The sequence below is a fragment of the Odocoileus virginianus genome, chromosome 22, assembly GCF_023699985.2.
Source record: "Odocoileus virginianus isolate 20LAN1187 ecotype Illinois chromosome 22, Ovbor_1.2, whole genome shotgun sequence".
Taxonomy (NCBI): Eukaryota; Metazoa; Chordata; class Mammalia; order Artiodactyla; family Cervidae; genus Odocoileus; species Odocoileus virginianus.
Window position 1 is genome coordinate 6544212 of NC_069695.1, and position 25287 is coordinate 6569498.

Here is a 25287-nt window from a genome sequence, read left to right on the forward strand (position 1 = left end):
AGCTTGCTCAGACTCATGTCCATAGAGTCGGTGATGCCATCCAACCATCTCAACCTCTGTTGTCCCCTTCTCCTCCTGCCTTCAATATTTACCAACATCAGGGTCTTTTCCAGTGAGTCAGCTCTTCCCATCAGGTGGCCAAAGTATTTGAGTTTCAGCTTCAGCATCAGTCCTTCCAATGAATATTCAGGACTGATTTCCCTTAGGATTGACTGGTTTGATCTCCTTGAAGTCCAAGGAACTCTCAAGTGTCTTCTCCAACACCATGGTTCAAAAGCATCAGTTATTCAGCACTCAGCTTTTATTCAGAAAACTAAGATCATGGCATCCAGCCCCATCACTTCATGGCAAACAGATGGGGAAACAGTGGAAACAGTGGCTGACTTTATTTTGGGGGGCTCCAAAATCACTGCAGATTGCAGCCATGAAATTAAAAGACGCTTACTTTTTGGAAGGAAAGTTATGACCAACCTAGACAGCATATTAAAAAGCAGAGACATTACTTTACCAACAAAGGTCCGTCTAGTCAAGGCTATGGTTTTTCCAGTAGTCATGTATGGATGTGAGAGTTGGACCATAAAGAAAACTGAGCGCCAAAAAATTGATGTTTTTGAACTGTGGCATTGGAGAAGACTCTTGAGAGTCCCTTGGACTGCAAGGAGATCCAACCAGTCCATCCTAAAGGAGAACAGTCCTGGGTATTCATTGGAAGGATTGATGTTGAGGCTGAAACTCCAATACTTTGGCCACCTGATTCAAAGAGCTGACTCATTTGAAAAGACCCTGATGCTGGGAAAGATTGAGGGCAGGAGGAGAAGGGGACAACAGAGGATGAGATGGTTGGATGGCATCACTGACGAAATAGACATGGGTTTGGGTAGACTCCGGCAGTTGGTGATGGACAGGGAGGCCTGGCGTGCTGCGGTTCATGGGGGTCGCAAAGAATCGGACACGGCTGAGTGACTGAACTGAACTGACTGAACATATGCTTTAATATTCCAATGGATGTAAAACACTTGGGTCATGGAACAATAGAAGGTGCTCAACAAATGTTCATTCTCTGTGCCTTTTGTTGAGATGCCTTATGTTCCTGTGTGTGTTTCTTCCAATAGAGAAAATTTGTGTGTATGTGTGTACATATATATGTATATTCACACAATTATTTTGATTTTTTTTACTAGAGTCTCTCTTATAAATAGGAGGTGAAAACTTTGAGAAACCCATTAAAGGACATGCTGATGCATCCCGTAAAGACGAAGAAATAACAGGCAGAGCTGGGGCTCAGTGGTTGTAGTATTAAGACCAAGTCTTCCTTTTGGGGGTTTTACTCTTAGACCTGTGGACCAGTTTCCTGTAAGTCTCCAGTATAGGATCACATATACCAACTTGAAACTACGCTGCTTTCTGTGTGATTGCCATTTCTTAAGTCTAGATAAAGTGCTTTTGAGTTGAGTAGCTCTTTGGCCACTTACTACCTCTTTGGCTATCATCACCGGTACCATTGCTTGTAGACAGCTAAGATGCATGTGTGTGCTCAGCCGCTCAGTCATGTCCAACCATTTTGCGACCCTATTTACAGTAGCCCACCAGGCTCCTCTGTCCATGGGATTTTCCAGGCAAGAATACTGGAGTAGGTTGCCATTTCCTTCTCCAAGGGATCTTCCCAACCCAGGGATTGAACTTGTGTCCTCTGTGTCTTCCTGCATTGGCAGGCAGATTCTTTACCACTGAGTCACCTAGGAAGCCTGAACATCTAAGGTATTTTGTTGTAATTTCTCCATGTTGAGAACAATGCAAACCAGAGAAATACTATGCCAGATTAAAATAGTTCCTTTATAAGAGCCCTAGGCTCACTTAACACTCAACAGCTTGATTAACTGTGAAAAAGCATTGAAAAACGACACCCATAATCAAACCCTGTTTGGTTAGTTGAATATATGTCCCTCTGAATTGTGAAATTGAAGAGTGACTTTTAATTTAGTAGAAGAAAAGACAAATGGAATCTTAAAAGCCTAGGGGAGTGAGCTGGGCTCACTTTGTGAGTGTATTACGACCTTTGTAATAACACAGAGCCCCAGTCTTAGAAGGGCCCGTCACTTGGTTTAGGTTGGCCCATCACTTGTTCTGCTGTTGCTGTCTTGAAATTCTTAATTTTTGAACAAGGGAGCCTTCATTTCCATGTTGCACTGGACCTCAATTATTTAGCCAGTGCTGGGAACAAAGGAGGGAAGCAGCATAGAAAACGATGTTTATAAAACACTTGTGTGTCAGGCATAAGCCCAGCAGCATACAAGCATAAAATTCAATTTGCTTTGGAGGGTGGGTATCATCAGTTTCATTTTACCAAAGATGAAACAGGCCAGCAGAAACTAAGATGCTTACTCAAGGTTATGCTTCTAGTAATGGTAAATCCACTTTCCAGAGTTTTCCGTAGAGAAGAATTTAATGAGAATGTTTCTTCCACCAAAGAAACATTTTCTGCCCATTTTTCTTGGTGCTTCCTTGGCCAGTTTGTATTCTTTTTTCCATCCCTTCCCAACTTGCCATCTGCTGGTCAACATTGTACTTTGCATTTTCTAGAATTTCATATAAAGGGAAATTCTCCAGTTACTTTTATATGGCTGTTTTCACTAAGTGCATAGATATATTTAGTGCTATTCATGTATGTGCAAAAGCATGGCATTAAATAAGAATAAGTAAGGCCCTGTTATGTATTAGAGCTGCATTGTTTATAAGCAAATGTCCTTTTATGTACTGACAATCACTGAGAAAAAGAGTTGTTTAAAGTGAGAAGTGAAATTGCAACTAAGTAAATTGAAATTGTTTCATATCGATTCATCATCAATAAGAGAAGTTTGAACCATATGCCTCATTAAAAAGAAAAACCCCCCAGACAACTTGGGTATATTAGGAGGCATAAAATAAAATTTACTTAAGCTAATATGTGTTACTTTGTTGTGGGATGAATTAGGGAAAGCTTTTCTTTTTTTTAATCGATAAATTCCTTCCCCCAGTTTTAATTCACTGGCCCTAAGATCATTTCCAGAAATAAACATTTTGAGCATGAATCATAACTGTGTATTTAAGTGCCAAATAAGAAAAACAATTGCAAAGCAGAATAAACATTTAATTAAAGAAAATTATGTTTAATATTCACGGGGGAGCATGGGTTTTGCAGTCTGTGGGTAATGGATAAAGAAACTGGGGTCATTCACAAGCATCTGGAGTCAAGACATTATGAATTGACAGACATTAAAAGTGACGAGTACGTGGACTTCCCTGGTGGTCCAGTGGCTAAGAATCCGCCTGCCAAAGCAGAGGACACAGGTTCCATCCCTGGTCCAGGAAGTCTCCACACGCCACGGGGCAACGAGCACAGCTACTGAACCCTCAGGCCACAACTACTCAAGTCCATGTGCCTAGAGAGTCTGTGCGCCACAGCAAGAGACGCCGCCGCGCAGAGAAGCTTGTCACAGCAACTAGAGAGTAGCCCCACTCAAGTCCGGGTGCAGCCGCAAAGATCCAGCACAGTCCAACAAAACAGTGACAAGCATGCAAGTCCACATCAGGGAAGCCTGGGAAAATTACCAGCGCCTGCTTCTCGCCTTCCAGCCAAACCGGCCACGTATGAATCAGAGGAAGAACTCTAGACAACGTTCAAAGGCTTTGCCGTGAAGAGTGTGAGGGCGTTTATGAGTGTCTATGTTTTATGCCAGTGGTGACTAGGTAAGTAGAGGTTAACTGTAGGGCCAGAGAAACAATTTGACTTGGCGAGAGCCAAGGGCCTTGTTTTGTAGCCTTTGACTTAGTGCAGTGCTTCTCACTACAGTGATTTTGTCCCCTGGAAAATATTTGGCAATATGTTGGAGAAAATCTTGATGGTCACATCCGGGAAGTTCCAACTCTTCATTACTGGCATCTAGTGGGTAGAGACCCAGGATATTGTTGAATACCCTACAATACACAGGAGCCCTTTACGATAAAGAATTATCAGCCTCAAGTGTCAGCTGGGCCAGGCTTAGGGAACTCTGGCCTCATAGTGTTTACATCATCCTGCTCCCAACTCCTTCCTCATCTTGAGATCCCCAGTTGTAAACAAATAATGTAGAACTGGTCTTTGGTTATGTGCTTTTAATTATAAATAGGATAGTTTTAGAGAAAGGAAGATATAAGAGAGGGAAGCAAGAATTATTTACTTGATTTTCATTGTGGAGATTTATGTTCGGAGGCTAAAAAACAAATGAATGCATTGTCTAGAAAAGAGATTTAAGAAAAATATTCACACTTTTATGAAGCTTGTGAGATGCCCCCAGGGTGAAAGGCTAATGAGTCAGAAATAATTTACAGGGCTTAGTAGCTAAAACCAGAAAGCACAGAAAGGCTACACATGGTTGCCAGCAAACTAGAATTATGACATGCAGTTGTATAATGTGCCTTTTGTACAGTGTTTACTAAATAACATTCATCCAAGGATCTCACACCCTTTGCATAAGTTTTTCAATTGTCATGAAAAAACTGTCTTCTGTCTGTCTCTCTCTTTTTTGCACATGACATTGCACACCAAGGCTACAGTCTCAAGCTTTCTCGGTGTTACCTAAAAATATTTGCTGCATACCATGTGATTGTGGCTAAGAGAAGGTGTAAGAGGCTGGAGTTTTTCTAACAGTCAGCTTCTCTTTGCTTTGACCTTTCTTTGTGGTTGTGTAGAAATTCGATGAAAGGAAGGCCTGCATAGTCATTTTAATAATGGCATTTTAAAAGTTGCTTGTCAAAAAAAAATAATAAAATTTAAAAAATAAAAGTTGCTTGTCAGGGTGTGCTCAGTCGACGTTGCCTTGTCATTTTGGATAGAGAGAGGTAGGGACCAGTGTGATCATGTTGCAAGTCATTTGGTCCCAGTTTGTAAATAAAGTCTGCAAACTTGGTCGTTGAGAAGAAGGGAACTCCCTGATGCTGTGGAGAGTGCAAGCGGATTGACATTGATCAGACACACTGGGTTAAATTTATAGACACCTAACTTCAATGAAACATTGTGTTAATTGCAAAAGTGATTTGTGATTTTTATGGAGAATTTGGAAAATATAGAAAGGAGGTAAGAAGAAAATCATAGTCACCCGTAATAATCCATAATCTGGTGCTCAGAGATGATCAGCTTTAGTAGTCTTTTCATAAAGTACAACTTAAAAAGAAAGCTTTTGCTTTATTTCACAAATAAACTTCTGTACCTCTTTCTTTTCTAAACCACAAAACCATTCCCTGAATACATGACATAGAAAAATCTTTGTATACTTACTTGTTTTTGATGTTAATTGAAGGAAGTGAATGTGTTTTCAATGTCATTTTGTGAAATGTTAATAATTTTGACTTAATAAATAATATTCCCCATTTCCCTGGTTTGAGTGTAATCTGCACTGTTTTTAAAGGAAAGTAATATTTATATTTATAGGACTTATTTCATAGAGTTGATTCAAAGATTTCATTAAAGTACCTATTCATCCTAAATGTACTGTTCTGAGTTAAAAAAAAATTTTTTTTTTCTCATCCACTGTTCAAGATGTCACAGTAAGACAGAAAGGCATAAGATATAATGTAAAAATCCCTCATAATCTCCACTGCACTGACATAACCACTGTCAACAGGTAAGCACCGTTAACATATATTGATACACTTCATCAGACTTTCTTTTATTATATTTAATGTAAGGTAGACATAAGTGAGGGCATCCCTGGTAGCTTAGTTGGTAAAGAATCCACCTGCAATGCAGGATACCCGAGTTCAATCCCTGAGTTGGGAAGATCCTCTGGAGGAGGGCATGGCAACCCACTCCAGTATCCTTGACTGGAGATGCCCCATGAACAGAGGAGCCTGGCCGGCTACAGTCCATGGGGTTGCAAAGAGTCAGACACGACTGAGCGACCAAGCACAGCACAGCACAGACATAAATAACAATCTTTTCTAATTCACCTTAGTGGGATTGTACTATGGAGACTCTTCTGTATCATGGTTTTTTTTTTTCACTTAGTGTCTCTTGAACATTATTTATTTGCATGAAAATATACTGCGTTCTTTTTAATGGGTATTCTGTTTTACCAATTCCATACTTATGGACACTTATTTCTGATTTTTTGCCGCCGTGAACATCCTCGTACATACATCTTTGTGCCCTTCCTCTAGAGTTTGATTCTGCCCTTCCCCAGGACAAATCTAACATCCTAAAATTCTATAAGAATGTTATCTTTAACTTTTTTCTCTATTTTTAAATGTATTATTACATGTTTATTTATTTTTTGGCCTCATACAGTCTTAGTTGCAGCCCATGGGATCTTCGTTGGGGAATTCAAACTCTTAGTTGTGGCAAGTGGGATCGAGTTCCCTGACCAGGGATCGAACCCAGGCCTCCTGCACTGGGAAGCACAGACTCTCAGCCACCGGACATCCAGGGAAGCCCCCACAATTTGTTTATTTTTAAGTGAAGGATAACTACAATATTGTGTTGCTTTCTGCCATACGTCAACATGGATCAGTCGTCAGTACACATATATCCCCGCTTGAGAGCTCACTGTGCTACAGGGGGCATGTTGGTTCTGGAATCCCTCCAGCTCTCTGCATTCACATTGACACAGTGCTGACCACACACAGACAACTTCAGCTCAGCCTCCAGCAGGGGCCTCGGAACATCTGCCCTTTACCATCGGTGAGCCACGAATGATCTTTTCATAATGTAATATGCAATTTAAGTTTCCTGCTGAAAATCTTTCAAAGGCTTCCCACTACCTTTAGAGTAAAGTTCAAACCCCATTCTCGCCATGGTCCTCAAGACTCCCCTGGGGCAGGGCTTCAGAGCAGTTTATCGTTTTTCCTTTCTACTTCTTCTCATGGTAGTTTACTTTTTCCCCTTGTATTTGGGCCACCCCACCCCTCTTTCTGTCCTGAAGACGTATTTTACTGCAGTCGGCAAGCTGGAGATCCAGGAGAGTCTTCAAGTCCAAGAGAAGACGGATGTCCCAGCTCTAACACAGTGAGTCAGAGAGTCGATTCTCTGATTCAGCCTTCAGTTTCTGTTCAGGTTGTCCACAGACCGGATGAAACCCGCACACCTGCTTTACTCGGGCTCCCCATTGGATTGTAAATCTCATCCAGACACATCCTCGTAGACACACTCAGTGAAAAGTGAAAGTGAAAGTCGCTCAGTCCTGTTTTTGTGACCCCATGGACTATATCGTCCCTGGAATTCTCCAGGCCAGAATACTGGAGCGGGTAGCCTTTCTCTTCTCCATGGGATCTTCCCAACCCAGGGACTGAACCCAAGTCTCCCACATTGCAGGCAGATTCTTTTTTTTTTTTTTTTAAGGCAGATTCTTTACCAGCTGAGCCACCACGGAAGACCAAGAATACTGGAGTGGTTAGCCTAGCCCTTCTCCAGCGATTCTTCCTGACTCAGGAGTTGAACCAGGGTCTCCTGCATTGGTGGAGGAGTAAATCCATCAGTAAAGGTGGATTCTTTACTGACTGAGCTATGAGGGAAGCCCAGACATACTCAGAATAGTATTTAACCAAATACCTGGGCACCCTGTGGCCCCATCAAATTGGCACGTGACATGAAACATCATAGACAATTTCCCGTCACCAGACCACTCTATCATTGGAAAGGATTTTCATGGAAGTCAAATGTCAACACCTTTGACCATTCCAGAATGTACTCTCTTAGGTTGCCTCCCTCAGAAATACCCCATTCGCTCAGGACATACTGAGTATCATTTATAACACTTAGTCAATATGTAATGTTTTCATTTGCTGTTCGCTTGTTTTTTAATGAATTAAAAAGTTTAGTTAGCCAGAGAAAAAAATTGATTCCTTAAAAATCCATTCTCATGGTTCCTCGTAAAACAGTAAGCTTAGAAACAGAAAATTTCATGAACAGAAAATCACTATGCTTTTAGTTCAAGACATGTTGGGTTTTTCCCTTTTTTTTTTTTCAGATGATAGACAGATGGATGTAGCCAAAACTATGAATGTGTGTACTTGCCCCAAATGTGCAACAGTAAATACAGAAGACTTGTAACCAAAACTGGAACAGGGTCAACTTCCAGCCCCGGTGGGGCTACTGTGTAGAATTGCCGCAGCCCAAGTGCCTCCTGAAGTCCTGAGGCCTGTGCCCCTCACTTCCCAGCTGGCATTTTTGGTCCGCAGGACTCTGGACCCAGCTGCCCGGGCGGCCCCCGCTTTGGGAGAGAATGCCCTGAGGAGCCCGTTAGTGTCACAGGGGGCAGGACCAGGCATGCTGGAGGCAGGAGGTGGCAGGGAGCTGAAGAGAACGGCAGGTGCTGTTTACTTACTTTTTAATAGATTTCTAAGCTTTTAGTTGTTTGTGGCTCTGCTGGGTCTGCGCTGTTGCTCAGGCTTTTCTCTGGGTGGGGCTGCCCTCTAGGTGCAGTCTGCGGTTGTGGCGGCTTCTTCCGCTGCAGACACGGGCTCTAGGGTACGTAGTTGCGGCATACTGGCTTAGTTGCTCCGTGGCATGTGGGATCTTCTCGGACTAGGGATTGATCCCATGTCCCCTGCGTTGGATTATTTAACCACTGAGCCGCCAGGAAAACCTTGCTTGCTTATTTTTAATCTCTGTCTCCTACTAAGATATGTTAGGATAGAGTGAGTGAAGTCGCTCAGTCGTGTCCGTCTCTTTGCGACCCCATGGACTGTAGCCTACCAGGCTCCTCTGTCCGTGGGGTTTTCCAGGCAAGAGAACCGGAGTGGGTTGCCATTTCCTTCTCCAGGGGATCTTCCCAACCCAGGGATCGACCCTGGGTCCTCCCGCATTGTAGGCAGATGCTTTACCCTCTGAGCCACCAGGGAAGACCTCCTACCAGGGTAGGGATCTATTCAATAGGTATCTACCCAAAACAAGGGTGCAATAATGAATAGAATTATTTCATCATCAATTAGGTAATTTAGTAATATTAGATATTGAAAGTCCTGTATAGACAAACCTCCCTTGTAGAAGAATCCCAAATAATACATGGAGATAACCACCCCTACAGGAGGTGGAGTTTAATCTCCCCACTCTCACAGGTGGATTACACAAGTGACTTGCTTCCAAGGAACAGAAGATGGAAAGGGAGGGATGCTAACCTTACAGTGGAGAAGCCTGGCAGTTGTTACCTTAACCGGGCGATCATGGGTATTACACATCCTGAGAGGATGTCTTCAGAAAGGCAGAGCATCACTTCTGTGGAATTCTTGCCCCCAAGTGGGTCATCTCAACGTAATGGCAAGAAAACCTCAGACAAACCCAAACCGAGACTTGTTTTACAAAGCAGTTAACCAGTTTCCATCAAAAGTGACAAGATCAGAAAAGACAAAAGTGTCACAGGTTGGAAGAGATTAAAAAAACATGACAGCTAAATGCCATGTGGCTCCCTGAATTGTTTTCCAGAACAGAAAGAGGATATCAATGGGAAAACTGAAGAAATCTAAATAAAATCTCAAATTTATAGAAAAGTATCCATGCCGGTTTCTTAGTTTTAACCAAAGTACAGTGGTAATGTAACATGTTAACAAGAGCAGAAACTGGCGAGGGTTATGTGAGAAATCTACTGATTATCTTTGCAACTTTTCTGTAAACATAAATTTATTCCAAAATAAAAAGTTAAAACATATGTAATCACAAACAGACTCTAAATAAAGCAATGTTTTTTTTTCAGATCTTAATAATAGAAATAAAAAAACAAAAAACTGAAAACAGGAAGTCCTCCAGACTCACCATACACACACACACACACACACACACACACAATGTGAGACAATAGATGTGTTAATTAACTTGATTGTGGTAATCATTTTAAATATGTATGCTTATTAAATTATCACATTTTACAACATAGATATATACAATTTTTATTTGCAATTAACCTCACTAAGGGCTTCCCAGGTGACGCTAGTAGTAAAGAAACTGCCTACAATGCAGGATATGTAAGAGACATGGATTTGATCCTGGATGGGGAAGATCCCCTGGAGGAGGGTATGGCAACCCACTCCAGTATTCTCACCTGGAGAATCCTATGGAGAGAGGAGCCTGGTGGGTTACAGTCCATGGAGTCACAAAGAGTCAGACACAACCAAGTGACTTAGCATGCATACATGCCTACCTCACTAAAGTTGAGGGAAAAAATCTTATGTGTTGCTAATGATATTCAAAAGTGCAATGAAAATTTTCTCTTTTTATTAGTTAACATATACATATATAGATTGATGACTACTACCGTTTGAATTCTGTTTATAAATTTTTTAAACCTTCAAGGTCTCAACTATTATTTTCCATTTCTGTTACTAAAAGAAGTGATCTTTGCAGTTCATGCCCACTTAATGTTTATAATTGAAGGATATTTTTGCATAGACTGGCACCAAACAGTTAATTACTACTGTTAAAATGATCACTGCTTAGAAAAGTTTCTGTATGAGATGATTCTTGCTTGACTATACATTTTACCTCATTTTTCTTTTGAATAAAGCCAGAAAGATTATTGAGAAATCAAGGGTAATGGGTACCCAAAGTCAGAATTGCTGACTCTCCAACCCATTTGAGGTGTTAGAAATGTAGAACCATCAACAAATTTTTCCACCAGCATCTGAAAGAATTCCAACTCTAAAATAGTCACTATCCCAAAGCAAGCACAGTTTGTTACTTTCATCATCACTTGGGTAGTTACATTCATTCCAGTAAATAGCATCTATTACACGCACTTGTGTAATGACAAACTGATAAATAATCCGCTGCATAAAATATCCTGGCTTGGGATTTACACAGAATTAACTAAGACATCAATACCTACTTAAGACATTTTTCAAAATGACTTGATTGATTTACTTTACTTTCATGGAGTCACAGATCAAAGTCATAAAAGATAAGAGAAATGAGGAATCATCCTAGTTTGGGGGAGAGCAAGAAAATGGAACAAATAAAGGTAGGAGCCTGGATGAGATTCTGGGACAGAAAAAGGACAATGGAGAAAATCTGGTGAAATTTGAATAAGTTTTGTCATTTAGTGAAGAGTCTTTTTTTTTTTTTTTTTTTACTTTTTTTTTTTTTTTTAATTTTTATTAGTTGGAGGCTAATTACTTTACATCATTACAGTAGTTTTTGTTATACATTGATATGAATTAGCCATGGATTTACATGTATTCCCCATCCCAGTCCCCCCTCCCACCTCCCTCTCCACCCGATCCCTCTGGGTCTTCCCAGTGCACCAGGCCCGAGCACTTGTCTCATGTACCCAACCTGAGCTGGTTATCCGTTTCACCCTAGATAATATACATGTTTCAATGCTGTTCTCCTGAAACATCCCACCCTCTCCTTCTCCCAGAGTCCACAAGTCTGTTCAGTCTTATACCCATGTGTATCTCCTGCTTTTGATAATTAGGCTATGGAGATGAAAACTGTTAACACAGAGAAACTGGGTGAAGAATAGAGGCCATCTTTCTGAACTATTATTTCAACTTTTTGCAACTTCTGTAAGTCTAAAATTATTTCAAAATTAAAGATTTTTAAACATTACACTGGAAAACGCCTCAGGAAGTTGTTACTTCAAAGGCAGACACAGTATTTCTCAATAGTTCTGATAGAGTCAGCTTCCTTCCAGCTTTGAAATGGAGCATTATTTCTTCAGTTGAGCAGCAGACAAAGTGCAGGCATTGGCTGCACTTTAGGAATATTTTGTACCGAAAGGTATATGTCAAGTTCCTAGAGTTATACTTTGGACAGTGAAATGTTCATGCTTTGAGAGGCCCGTTGGAAGCAAGACCAATAAAGACTCACATTCTCATTTTACAATGTACACGAAAATATTCACGCTCATTGAGTGGAATATCAGGCTGAAATTGCCTAGATAATTTTAAATTGGGAGGGTTTTTTTTCCCCCTTTCCATTTTTTCCTTTATCATCAAGCACATAGAGTTGAATTTGAATAAGTAAAATGTAGACATCATGTGAGGATTACCAGGTGGCACTAGTCGTAAAAAGTCCATCTGCCAATGCAGAAGACATAAGATACACGGATATACATAAGATCCCTGGGTCAGGAAGATCCCCTGGAGAAGGAAATGGCAACCCACTACAGTACTCTTGCCTGGAGAATTAGAGGAGCCTGGTGGGCTAGGGTCCACGGGGTCACAGAGAGTCGGACACGACTGAAGTGACTTAGCACACACACACACAGACATCTCGTGACTTCACTATAATCCAGTGGAGGAAATACATATGCAGGAACTTTGCTAGACAGGTTATTATCACTTTTTACAAAACAATTTTATTTACTTTCGTGTGTGCTGCGTCCTCGCTGCTGCACAGGCTTTCCTTGGGTTGTGACGAGCTCCTCTCTAACTGTGGGCTCTGCTCGCTAGGGACGGTGCCCGAGCTTCTCATTGCAGTGGCGTCTCTGGTTGCGGAGCACCGGCCCTAGGGCGTGCGGGCTTCGGAGCAGCACACAGGCTTAACAGTTGCAGCTCCTGGGCTCCAGAGCGCAGGCTCAGTAGTTGAGGCGCACAGGCCTAGCTGCCCCGTGGCGTGTGGGATCCTCCCAGTCAGCTCAGTTCAGTCGCCCAGTCATGTCCGACTCTGCGACCCCATGAACTGCAGCACGCCAGGCCTCCCTGTCCATCACTAACTCCCCGAGCTTGCTCAAACTAATGTCCATTGAATCGGTGATGCCATCCAGCCATCTCATCCTCTGTCGTCCCCTTCTCCTCCTGCCCTCAGTCTTTCCCAGCATCAGGGTCTTTTCCAATGAGTCAACTCGTTGCATCAGGTGGCCAAAGTATTGGAGTTTCAGCTTCAACATCAGTCCTTCCAATGAACACCCAGGACTGATCTCCTTTAGGATGGACTTGTTGGATCTCCTTGCAGTCCAAGGGACTCTCAAGAGTCTTCTCCAATACCACAGTTCAAAAGCATCAATTCTTCGGCCCTCAGTTTTCTTTATGGTCCAACTCTCACATCCATACATGACCACTGGAAAAACCATAGCCTTGACTAGACAGACCTTTGTTGGTAAAGTAATGTCTCTGCTTTTTAATATGCTGTCTAGGTTGGTCATAACTTTCCTTCCAGTCCCCTGCACTGGCAGGCAGATTCTTCACCACTGAGCCATCAGGGAAGCCCCCAACACTTTAAGAAAGCTCTCTTGGTAGTTTAGCAATGATGCGCTGTTTTATTATTACCATCATTATTCACCTACCACATGCTTGCCTCTTCATCACCTCTAGTCTAATACATAACTCAGCAAGGAAATGTCCCTATTTCACAGATGAGGAAATGAAGGCTCAGAAAAGTTATGTAACTGGCACATCTAGGTTTCAAATCTAAATGGAGTGTCTCCAAATGACTAATATTTATATTGGTTGCACTTCTCTGAAACAAATTCTACGCTTAGTGAATGTGTCATAGGCAGATTTCAGTATACAAGTCTTCTGACATATTTGAAATATCCTGTTAATTTTAAAAAGAAAATATAATATTTCATTTGAAAGTTGGTCATTTATAACTAGATTTTCTTGAAAATATAGAAATATGTAAGAAAATCTAAGGTCTCCCAGTTATCAAATTATTAGGTCCATTAGTAACAGAATGTATCAAGTTAATAAATTATATTTCATAAGTACATTAACTATACCAAGATCCTAAAGTGACTTTGAATATCATACATTGAATGTATTTTGTTTTTTTTAAGCTAGAAAAACTATCAGTGATCTAAAAGAAGTAACTCAATGTTTACTTTAAAAAGTCTGCTTTGGCCCTTCATTTCCTGTTCAGAACTATAGTGAAATATTTATGGGTCATCTCCTTGCTGCAAAGTAAACTTTTCAAAGCACAGATAAATAACCAACTTTATTCTGATTGCACTGAGAGTTTCTACTAAAAAAGCTAACCATGTCTTTCGGATATGGGAAATATTATTCCAGCGAGCTTTTATCTTAGAATACTGATCCTCTGTAATTGGATTGGTGGCAAAGATCATTCACCTGATAAAGAGGCAAAGAAAACTTTGTGGCTGTTGCTGCTTTCACCTTACAATTAAGAGTGACATAATTAGATACTCTGCTTTAGCACAGTTATAAGATACAGGTTTAAACCTATCCCTTACATCATGAAACAGACAAGTTTCGCTCTGTGTCCCGGCAGTCCTTCTCAGTGAAGTTGAAATGCATTAAAGGTCCTGAGCAGGTATGGTTCTGCTCAAACTCAGAAATAAACAGAGAATACCAGAGTTTCTCACTTAAGTTGCAAAACGACAGTGTCCCCTAGATAATCATTGTTTCATAAACTTTCCCGATCATGAGAATCAGCTAGGTACCAGTTTAAAATAGATTTTCCTAGGCACATTATCTAGAAATTTCAGTTTGATAGACTGAAGTAGGACCTAGGATCTGAATTTAAACAAATATCGCAGGTGACCAGGGATTTTTGAGATGCAACTTTTTTTTTAAATAAAACATTTGTTACTCTTATTGGGTATTATTAGAATACTGGAAAGAATAAGAACTTTGCTATAAATCAATTTCAGGTTTCCTCATTAGTTTTTAAATCTTTCCTTCAACGTTTGCTTTAAAAGATATTAATAACAATATCTATCTCTCAAATTTATTGCAAGTATTAAATATGAAGGATCTAGGCTTTTGTTGCACACACTGTGGTCTGGGGACCAGAAGGTAGCAGTCACTGAGAATCTGGTAAAAATGCAAAATCTCAGGCCCTGCCCCAGACCTGCTGAATCTGAACACGCTTGTTAAGAGGATGCCCTGGCTGGGATGCCTGGAGGTCCACTGGTTAGGACTTCACACTTCCACTGCAGGGGGGTGTTGGTTCGATCCCTGATGGGGGAACTAAGGATCCCACAGGCTCCAGTGAAGCTAAATAACTGACTAAATAAAATAAACTTGCAATACTTCAGAAATGACCTGAAAAAATAAAAAGATGCCTTGAGTGATTCATACACACTTTAAAGTTGGCCAAGCACTGACCTTGTCACTAAGTAAGGGTTCAGGAAATACTAGATTCTTTCCTTCTCATTGTATTTATTGTACCAATAATTCAGCACAACTAGGATTCAGTGACTGTCACCACCTTACTGTTGCTTACTATTGGTTTAAGCCCATTGGGTATCCTTTCAGCTCTGACACAGTGGAAGCGTGTGCGTTACTCGCTCAGTCGTGTCCGACTCTTTGTGACCCCATGGAGTGTAGCCGGGCAGGCTCCTCTGTCCATGGGAATTCCCAGGCAAGAATACTGGAGTGAGTTGTCATTTCCTTCTCTAGGGGATCTTCCCGACCCAGGACCTGGGTCTCCTGTATTGCAGGAAGATTCTTTAGCATCTGAGACATCCTGGAAGCCCTATACAGTGGAAGGTTCAGCTGGTAAAGAATCCACCTGAAATGCAGGAAACCTGGACTTTATCCCTGGATTGGGAAGATGCCCTGGAGAAGGGAAAGTTTACCCACTCCAGTATTCTGGCCTAGAGAATTCCATGTACTATATGTGGCTCAGATGGTAAAGAACCCACCTGCAATGCAGGAGACCTGGGTTTGATCCCTGGGTCAGGAGGATCCCCTGGAGAAGGGAATGGCAACCCACTCCAGTATTCTTGCCTGGAGAATCCCACGGACAGAGGAGCCTGGTGGTTTACAATCCATGGGGTCATAAAGAGTAGGGCACGGCTGAGTGGCTAACGTAGAGTGAAAAGTCAGTCCGAAAGAAAGGCGTGCATGGGCTGGCCATCAGGCTGCTGCAGAAGGTTAACTCTGAGGACTTGACTTCCAAGCCTCTGCTCCCACGCACTGCCACTGGCACGAAGCCAGCACCACGCACTCTCCAGTCTTTCCTGAGGATGAGTTCAGAGCCTCTCGTCTGTGCTTCCCTGAGAAGCGCTGAGCGCTTCCATTACTATTCAGCAACTGTTGGTAGCAGGAGAAGCCTACAACTTATAATTAAACTGGGTGCTATTTGAAAAAAAAAAATGTGGGAAAGATTTCATAAAAAGCATTGGGGGCTTCCTTATTTTTCTCCCACCCTTTTACTCCCAGGGTTTATCATGAAACTCCGCAGAGTCAGAAGAAGAGAACTAGGTACAACCTGTCTTACTGCTTCAAAGACATTTTCAGTAATTGCCTGCAGTTAAGGCGGAGAGCACATGTTAATACATGACAAATGAAAATGAGGACTATATTTTAAACTTTGGGGGTGTACTCAGCCAACAATGGAAAAGGCTGGTTGCTGCCATGAATATTTTAGCTGAAATGCTCTTATTAAAACTGAAAAAAAAATTTTAGTTTAATGGTGAAAGATAAATGACTAGGATAATTCTCAGATGTCTAGATAATCCAGCCACACACAAAAAAAGTTTCTTTAACACCATGTGTCTCTTAAAGAGTGTGCTCTCCAACACAATGTATCAATATCTGGTATTTGTTAGTGTTCTGTCACCGATATGTTCATTATGAAAATATTTTTTAATTTTCTTTTTTATACTGATGGGCACTCAGCCTTGGAGGCTCCTGATTGCACTGCGTTATGTAGCTCAGCCAGAAGCCTGACTTCAGCTGCAACCACACCATTCCCATTTTCTGCACTCTTACAGAAAGCGGTAAGATGAGTTCTCACCTATTATTACTAAGTTCTTGGGGAAAGGTCTGTATATTGAGACAGACCTTTCCAATAGGTATACTGGAATACCTATTGGGTATGCCTGGAAAACCATTTGGTAGGTTTTTTAATTCACTGCCAATCCTTTGTAATATCGTAGTGGTGGTGGTTGTTCAGCCACTAAGTCGTGTACTATTCTTTGAGACACCATAGATTGCAGCATGCCAGACGTCACTGTCCTCCACCATCTCCTGGAGCTTGCTCAAACTCATGTCCATTGAGTAGGTGATACCATTCAACCACCTCATCCTTTGTCATCCCCTGCTCCTCTTGCCTTCAATCTTTCCCAGCATCAGGTCTTTTCCGATGAGTTGGCTCTTTGTATCAGGAGGCCAAAGTATTGGAGCTTCAGCATGAGTCGTTCCAATACTGTGGAGGTCAAGCTACTCTCTTTTCCCCATTTCAGTGAAATAGATCTAGCAGTGGAAATGAGATATGCCTTGAAATTGAAAGGGTGAAAAAGGAAGAACCATCTTTCACTAAAATCAATGACTCATCAAAGACTTTGTTCTTAAGAAAAGGACTTTGCACGTACACTCACAAAAGAAGCTATTCTTCATATTGTGGGTTTTGCCCCCAAATTCATGTGTTGAAGTTCTTACCCCCAGTATCCCAAAATGTAGAGAGAGGGTCTTTACAGAGGTGATCCAGTTAAAATGAGATCACTAGAGTGGACCTTAGTCCAATATGACTGGTGTTCTCATAAGAGGTAATTTGGGCACAGACATTCATAGAAGAAGACTAGTGAAGAGACATAGGGAGAAGATGTGCGTGAGTGCTAAGTCGCGTCAGTCATATCTGACCCTTTGTGACCCCATGGACTGTAGCCTGCCAGGCTTCTCTCTCCATGAGATTCTCCAGGCAAGAGTACTGGAGTGGGTTTCCATGCCCTCCTCCAGGGGATCTTCCCGACCCAGGAATCTAACCTAGATCTCTTAAGTCTCCAGGCATCTATAAGTCAAGGAGAAAGGCCTAAAATAGTTCCTTCCCTCACAGGAGGAACTAACCTTACTGAAACTTTGATGTGGGGCTTCCAACTTCAAGAACTGTGGGACAATACATTTCTGTTGTGTCAACCACCTGGTTTGTGATTCTTTGTTACAGCAGCTCCGGGCAAGCATACTTCATGAGTCATTGTGAAAATGAAACAACAGTGGATTTGTATCCATTAGGATTAGGGCAGCTAAATTGCCTATTATGCGCTTATAGTATTAAAAAACAAGTGATGATTTATTGATGATTTCTTTGATGAGGTATTTTCCAATGCTAACATTGGCTTGCTTTTAGCTTAATAGTAACAACTGTGTATACCTGATCATTCTATCACCACAGCTCAGGAATGCTTTCATTTTTTATTGTTCCATTGTCTTTACCAAGTACTTTCTCATTCATTAGCTCAGTTGTCTTCAGGGTAACCTTGAACCACATAGGAGTTTAGTTTATCACTCTCAGGAATGGGGCCACGTACCAGGACACAAACATTGCTAATACTTTCTCTCTCTAACCTTTGCTGATCTCTGGTATCTTTACGGAACTGGGAGGTGTTTTATTTCCCAGTCAGAAATAATTGGGTCAGAGAGCAACAGAAAGCAGAAAGTATCCTGGTTCAAGGTACACACACACACACACACACGCACGCACGCACGCACGCACGCACACATATTTTTTCTGAGCTATTTGGGAGTAGGTTTCATACATCATACCCTTTACCCCTTAATTTTTAAGTGTCATTTCCTAAACCATATCACCCTTTTTTTTTGGCTGTGCATGGTCTTCCTTGCAGTGTGTAGGCTGAGTCGCCCTCGGCCTGGAGGATCTTAGTTCCCCAAACAGGAATTGAACCCACATGCCCTGCATCAGAAATGTAGAGTCTTAACCACTGGACCACCAGGTAAGTCCCCATATTTTGGCATGTAATTGATAGTTACAAACATTTTTATTGTAATCCAATCATCAAGCTTTTATCCCTCCCTAGTCTTCATTTTTTCCAGCATGGTCATAGTTGTGTTTTTCACATGCTATTATTTTTCAATTAGTTTTAGTCTCCGAGTTCTCCTTTACCTAGCTTTAGGGCTTCCCAGGTGGCTGGCAGTAAAGAATCTGCCTGCCAATGCAAGAGATACGGTTCAATCCCTGGGTCGGGAAGATCCCTCAGAGAAGGAAATGGCAACCCACTCTAGTATGCTTGCCTGGGAAATCCCATGGACAGAGGAGCCTGGCGGGTTACAGTCCATGGGGTCACGGGAGAGTAGGACATGACAGCAAATCAACAACAAGAAGTAGTCAGAGTTTCCCACTTCTTGGCATTTCCTCATGGCTTTATCCCCTACCGCCTGTACCTTACCACTACATTTCTGGTAAGGAGTGGCCATAACTGAATCATAACTTTCCTCCACACTGCAGCCTCAAACTCACCCACCGGGAGCTCTGCTGCTGTCTTTCAATCCCTTGTAATTACCCCACATTCATATTACAATAAAGGACTAGCCATTTTATTACTTTTATTTCTGGTATTTACTTTTACTTTGAGTTAGTGTGGTTTGAGTAAAGGGCATTATCACCAGTAGAAGTAATACTTGCAGATAACTAGTGATTCCAAACAGTTACGCTTTCCCTTGCATCTTTTTGTGGCCTATACAGGTGTTTGCTGGAGTCAGAAGACCCGAATTCTTGTTCCAGTTCTTCCATTTATCATACAGGTAATCTTTGCCAATCACCTAATTTCCCACAATCTTAGTTACCACCTAGTTATCATCTTAGTTAAAAGGATACCCAACTTCTTATCTATTCTCCAAAGACCAGCCTTATCTACTCTAATGATTCTCTTGAAGACAAAATGATATGTGTATGTGAAAGGGCTTCATGAGAAATGCCAGAGTATTTTAAAACAGCATCTATTCAAATACTCTGAATTGGAAAGGATCATAGAGACTGAAAAGACTGGGTCATTTTACAGATGAGTAAATGAATGACCAGAAAGATTCAATAACTTATTCACAATTGTTGAGCTGTTTGGCAGAAACAGGCTTCCTAGGTTTTTTTTTTTTTTTTTTTTATTGAAGGATAATTGCTTTACAGAATTTTGTTGTTTTCTGTCCAACCTCCACATGAATCAGCCATAGGTATACATACACCCCCTCCCTTCTGAACCTCCCTCCCATCTCCCTCCCCATCCCCCCACCCCAGGTTGATACAGAGCCCCTGTTTGAGTTTCCTGAGCCAGACAGCAAATTCCCGCTGGCTATCTATTTTACACATGGTAATAGAAGTTTCCATGTTACTCTTTCCATACATCTCACCCTCTTCTCCCCCTCCCTATGTCCATAAATCCATTCTCTATAGTTCTTTAATCATAGTTTTTTTTCTCAGCAAGCTGTCTTCCTAGACAGAGTCTGCCTCTCAGGTTGCTCAAGCTCATGCTTTGAAGTTGTGAAGAGCTTAATCCCAACTGTCAAATATTTTTAAAGTATTCATTGCAGGGTATTGAAAAAATACAAGTATAGAAAGACAATTTAAAGAAAATGCTCAAGGATTATAAGTGACTTAGAATTTCATTTGACATTATTTGAAATAACTGTTAAGAAATCTTTCTTGCTCACTGATGTTCAGGCTTTGTAGAAGCATCAACAGCTAGGATCTATGTTAAGCTTGAAGAGACCAGTCCTCAGTTCAAGATCAGTAAGTCTCTGATGCTGGGAAAGACTGAAGGCCAAAGGAGAAGTGGGCGGCAGAGGATGAAATGGTTAGGAAGCATCATCAACTCAGTGGACATGAATTTGAGTAAACTCCAGGAGCTAGCGGAGGGACAGAAGAGCCTGGCATGCTATAGTCAACGAGGTTGCAAAGAGTCAGACACAGCTTAGAAACTAAACAACAACATTCCCGAAAAGGACTGTGGTTGGCAGAACCACTGTGGTTACGATTCTAAACAGGAAGAAAATACAGCGTGAGGACAAAAATGCCTGCTGTAAAAATATGATATGTGTTTTTAACTCAGTAAATAAAAGCAGAAGGCATCTGCTTTAGGGGAAAAAACAACAGATTTATTGGGTTTAAAGATCCGCTCCGTTTTCTTGAGTCACCTTTATCCATTCTTCAGGAAAAACTGCTGAGGTAGATACTCAAGTTAACAGCATGTTATCAAACCATAACTCTAATGCTTTCAAATCAGCCTTCTCTACCTTCAGATTTACTCTTTCTTTTCTTTCCTTTTTACTTATGCTTTCCTTTGTTTTTCTGCAAGTCTCAGCAAATGCTTGTGTAACACCTATACCTTTTACAAGATACCTCACTATTCAAGCATCAGGGGAGAGAGGAGGGAGTCTGGTTTTGACGGCGTATCAGAGAGGGTGGGGCAAAAGCGCAGAGCTGGCCCTGGACACGTGACCTGGGCCACGCCTCCCCGGGGGAGCCGGATGGAGCCGCCCTTTCACAGACGTCACCCCAAGCTTTCTTTTCTTTTTTTGAATCTCAAAGGCCATGGCTTAAATCCCCTCCAGACGGAAGACATGTGCATCCTAAACTTTATGAGCAGTAACACTAGGTTTAAAGTAAAAAGCATTTTCCTGAGGCCTACTACCTTCCTCAGAGCCCCACCCACCGTGAACTGAAGATAAACAGCCTCATGTCAACGGCCGCGCTGACTCTTCCACCCGGGAACCGGGCAAGAAGCTGGTTCTGAGAGAACAGAGGCCTGTCAGGGCCTGTGGAAGGGCAGACACGCCTGCCAGCTCACCGATGAGAACCTGGACTCGCGGTGACCCGCAGCGCCCTGGGGGAGGCCGTCCAAGAAGCATTCTCAGGGCTGAGCCCACCTGGCTTTAGGACTCTCAGGCTCTCCTCCCTAATTAAATAAATAACTGCTCTTGCCTTGGGGAAGAGAAAGGGAGGATGAAGAAAGAAAAAGGGAGAGAAGAGAAGTAAATACACGGCCTCTGGGAGAGCAGAAATCCTCTTCACTATTAAGGGCAAATCTTTAACAACCCCCACTCCCCACAGACATCTGCAATAGTTGAAAAAATAGATAACCACTATTATTTTGGATTCGACTCCCATCTTTTCCACCTGGATTTTATCAAGTAGTATTGATTTCAAACCTGAAGGAGGGCATGGCAACCCACTCCAGTGTTCTTGCCTGGGAAATCCCGTGGACTTAGTCGCCTGGCAGGCTACAGTCATCCATGGGGTCACGAAGAGTTGGACATGACTGAGCACACACTCACGAATTAATTTCAAAGTCCAATTATGGGTACAACTCAGAGACAATTCAAGATTGAGAGGAAGGAGGTATCAGTCACTGTGTACAGGGTCCAAAGAGTCTCTCCTAGGACTTCCCTGGTGGTCCAGTGATTAAGACCCCATGATTCCAATGCAGGGGTGCAGGTGATTCCATCTCTTGTTGGTCCACATGCCATGCAGCACAGTTAAAAAAAAATCAAAGAATCTACCCTGAGGATGAGAGTGCAAAAAGAGAGCTAAATTGTTTTTCAAGTTACCTTTCTTGTTTTAAATAGATGAGGATTTTCCAGGCAAGAATACTGGAGTGGGTTGCCATTTCTTCTCCTCTTAAAAAAAAAAAAAAAAACTCAGGGTAAACATAAAGTATTTTAAACGCGTTATTCACTCAGTCGTGTCCAACTCTCCATGACCCCATGGACTGTAGCTGCCAGGCTCCTCTGTCCATGGAATTCTCCAGGCAAGAATACTGGAGTGGGTAGCCACTTCCTCCTCCAGGTGATCTTCCCCAACCAAGGACCAAACCCGGGTCCCCCGCATTGCAGGCAGATTCTTCACCATCTGAGCTACCAGGGAAGCCAATTTTAAAAGTATCCCCTAAAAAAAGCAAGTACCCTCTAGATTTCTACTGGCAATATCTTATTTACTAATAGTTAACAGTTGGAGAAAATTTTCTAAGTTGACATTCTCTTCTTAGAAGGATAAAATTTCTCTAAAAACAAAACACACAAAAAAAACATTCTTCCATTCTACATTGATTGCAAGGGGACTTTCTATTGAACGCCCCTGCACTAATTCTAGTGCTCATGTCTCCAATAACATTAATAGTATCTACCACAAGATATGTGATATAAAGTAGGTACCTGGTGACTTGGTGGTAAAGAATCCACCTGCCAATACAAGAGACACAGGTTCAATCTTTGGATCACGAAGATTCCCTGGAGGAAGATATGGCAACCCACTCTGGTATTGTTGCCTGAGAAATCCCACGGACAGAGGAGCCTGTCAGGTACAGTCCACAGGGTTTCAAAATAGACACAGCTTAGTGACTAAACCACAATGGCCAAACTGTCACAACATTTTAACAAACAGTGCATGTCCTAGCAGAAAACACATGCATATAGAGATAGAGGACCTCTAACGTATTAGGTGATAGGATTGAGCAGTCCAGAACAGATTCTTATTATACAGAAAGTATGAGTCTCCTCAAGTTTGGCAGAGATCAAAGAGATTAGCTTATCATTTACTGAGCCAAGATATTCAACATGAGGAAATGGGTAACTTGAATGCCAAATCTTTCCTGGACATCCTCATTAAAAACACACTAGATAACCTAGGGAAAAAATGAGCAAAAGATTTGAATACCTCACACACACACACAGACACACAAAGATCCTTACCATCATTTGTCACTGAGGAAATGTAAGTTAACACAACTACACACCCATTAGAAAGACTAATCTAAAAACTGTCCCACGTGTGGATGACAATATAGAGCAACTACACTCTCACACATTTTTCATCAGTTCGGTTCAGTTCAGTCACTCAGTCGTGTCCGACTCTTTGCAAGCCCATGGACTGCAGCACACCAGCCTCCCTGTCCATCACCAACTCCTGGACCTTGCTCAAACTCATGTCCATCGAGTCAGTGATGCCATCCAACCATCTCATTCTCTGTCACCCCCTTCTCCTCCTGCCTTCACACATTTTTCATAGGAATGGAAAGTGATACAATAACTCTGGAAAGCAATGTGGCAGTTTCTTAGAAAATGAAATGCAACACCTACTGTGTGCCAATTCCATTCCTAGCTGTACACTCTAGAGAAATGAAAACATATGCCCACATAAAGACCTGCACATGAAAGCTTATTCAGGTTTATTTGTAAGACTGAAAAATTGGAAACAATCCTAATGTCCATCAGTAATGAATGGATAAACAAAAGTGACATAGCCATTCAATGGAATACTATTCTGCAACAAAAAGGAATGGAAAATTGATGTTCCCCACAGGATGAATCTTTTCTTTCTAATTTTTATTGGAGTATAGTTGCTTCACAGTGTTGTGTTAGCTTTTGCTATACAACAAAGTGAATTAGTCATACTTTTATGCATACTCGCTCTTTTTTGGATTTCCTTCCCATTTAGATCACTACAGAGCATTGGGTACATTTCCCTGTGCTATACAGTATGTTCAGATTAGTCATCCACTTTATACATAAGATCAGTAGTATATATATGTCAGTTGGAATCTCCCAATTCACCCCACTCCCCTTTCCCCCTTGGCATACATATGCTGTGTGTCTGTGTCTCTATTTCTGCTTTGCAAATAAGATCATCTATGCCATTTGTCTAGGTTCCATGTATATGCATTAGATTATATGATACTTGTTTTTCTCTTTCTGACTTATTTCAAAGGATGAATCTTAAAATGAGTAGCTGAGTGAAAGAAGCCAGGCAAAAGGAGAGGACAGAGGGGATGATACCATTTAATTTCAGAAAATATTAATCTGTGATAACAGGAAGCAGAGTAGTGGTTCTGGGGGAGGGGGTGGAGGTAGGGAAGGATTACAAAGAAGCAAAGGAAGCCTTTGAGACAGATGGAAATGTTCATTATCATGATTGTGGTGTGCACGTCTGTTAAGATAGATCAAATTATACTCTCCAGATGTGTGTGGTTTGGTACATTTCAATTATATCTCAATAAGATTAGGGGTCAGGGAAACCCTTGAGAAAGCTAACACTTTAGGACATTTAGATTTAGGTCTCTCCTGACCCCATCCCAGGAGAGGAAATCTTAGGAGGCATAGACCAAGGAATACAGTGTTTAAAAATTGTGTCCTAGACTTTAGGCAGCCTATAGCCTATAACTAAAGCTATAGCTGACAGTTGAAAAAACTAACCTTGGCTGATAAAATGTGTCTGAATAGGTTTATATATTCAGATTTAAGGCTTACTCAGTGACACAAGAAAGGCTATTGTATATTTCTGAAGTAGATCATCACTGGGGTCTTGATCAGGTTCAAAAAACCTTAATGGAGGAGGTAATATCAGTAGTCCTTTATTCAGATTGGGTGGATATACAAATGCTCAAAGAATATAGAAGCTTCATAAGTCCTATTTAAGAAAGAATTAAATTATTAACTTGATTAGGTTCTTGAATTTCCTAGATTCATTTACTAACTGAAGATCCAGCCTTTCCAATACTATCCTGTTCAAACTCTTCTGTGGTGTTCAAACTATTTTTTAAAGCAACAGACTTTTCAATGAAGCGAAATTTCACTTAAAACACCCACCTCAATCACTACCCTTACTATAAATAAAAGCAGAAACTTATGACCATATGTTTATTTTTTAAGGTCACA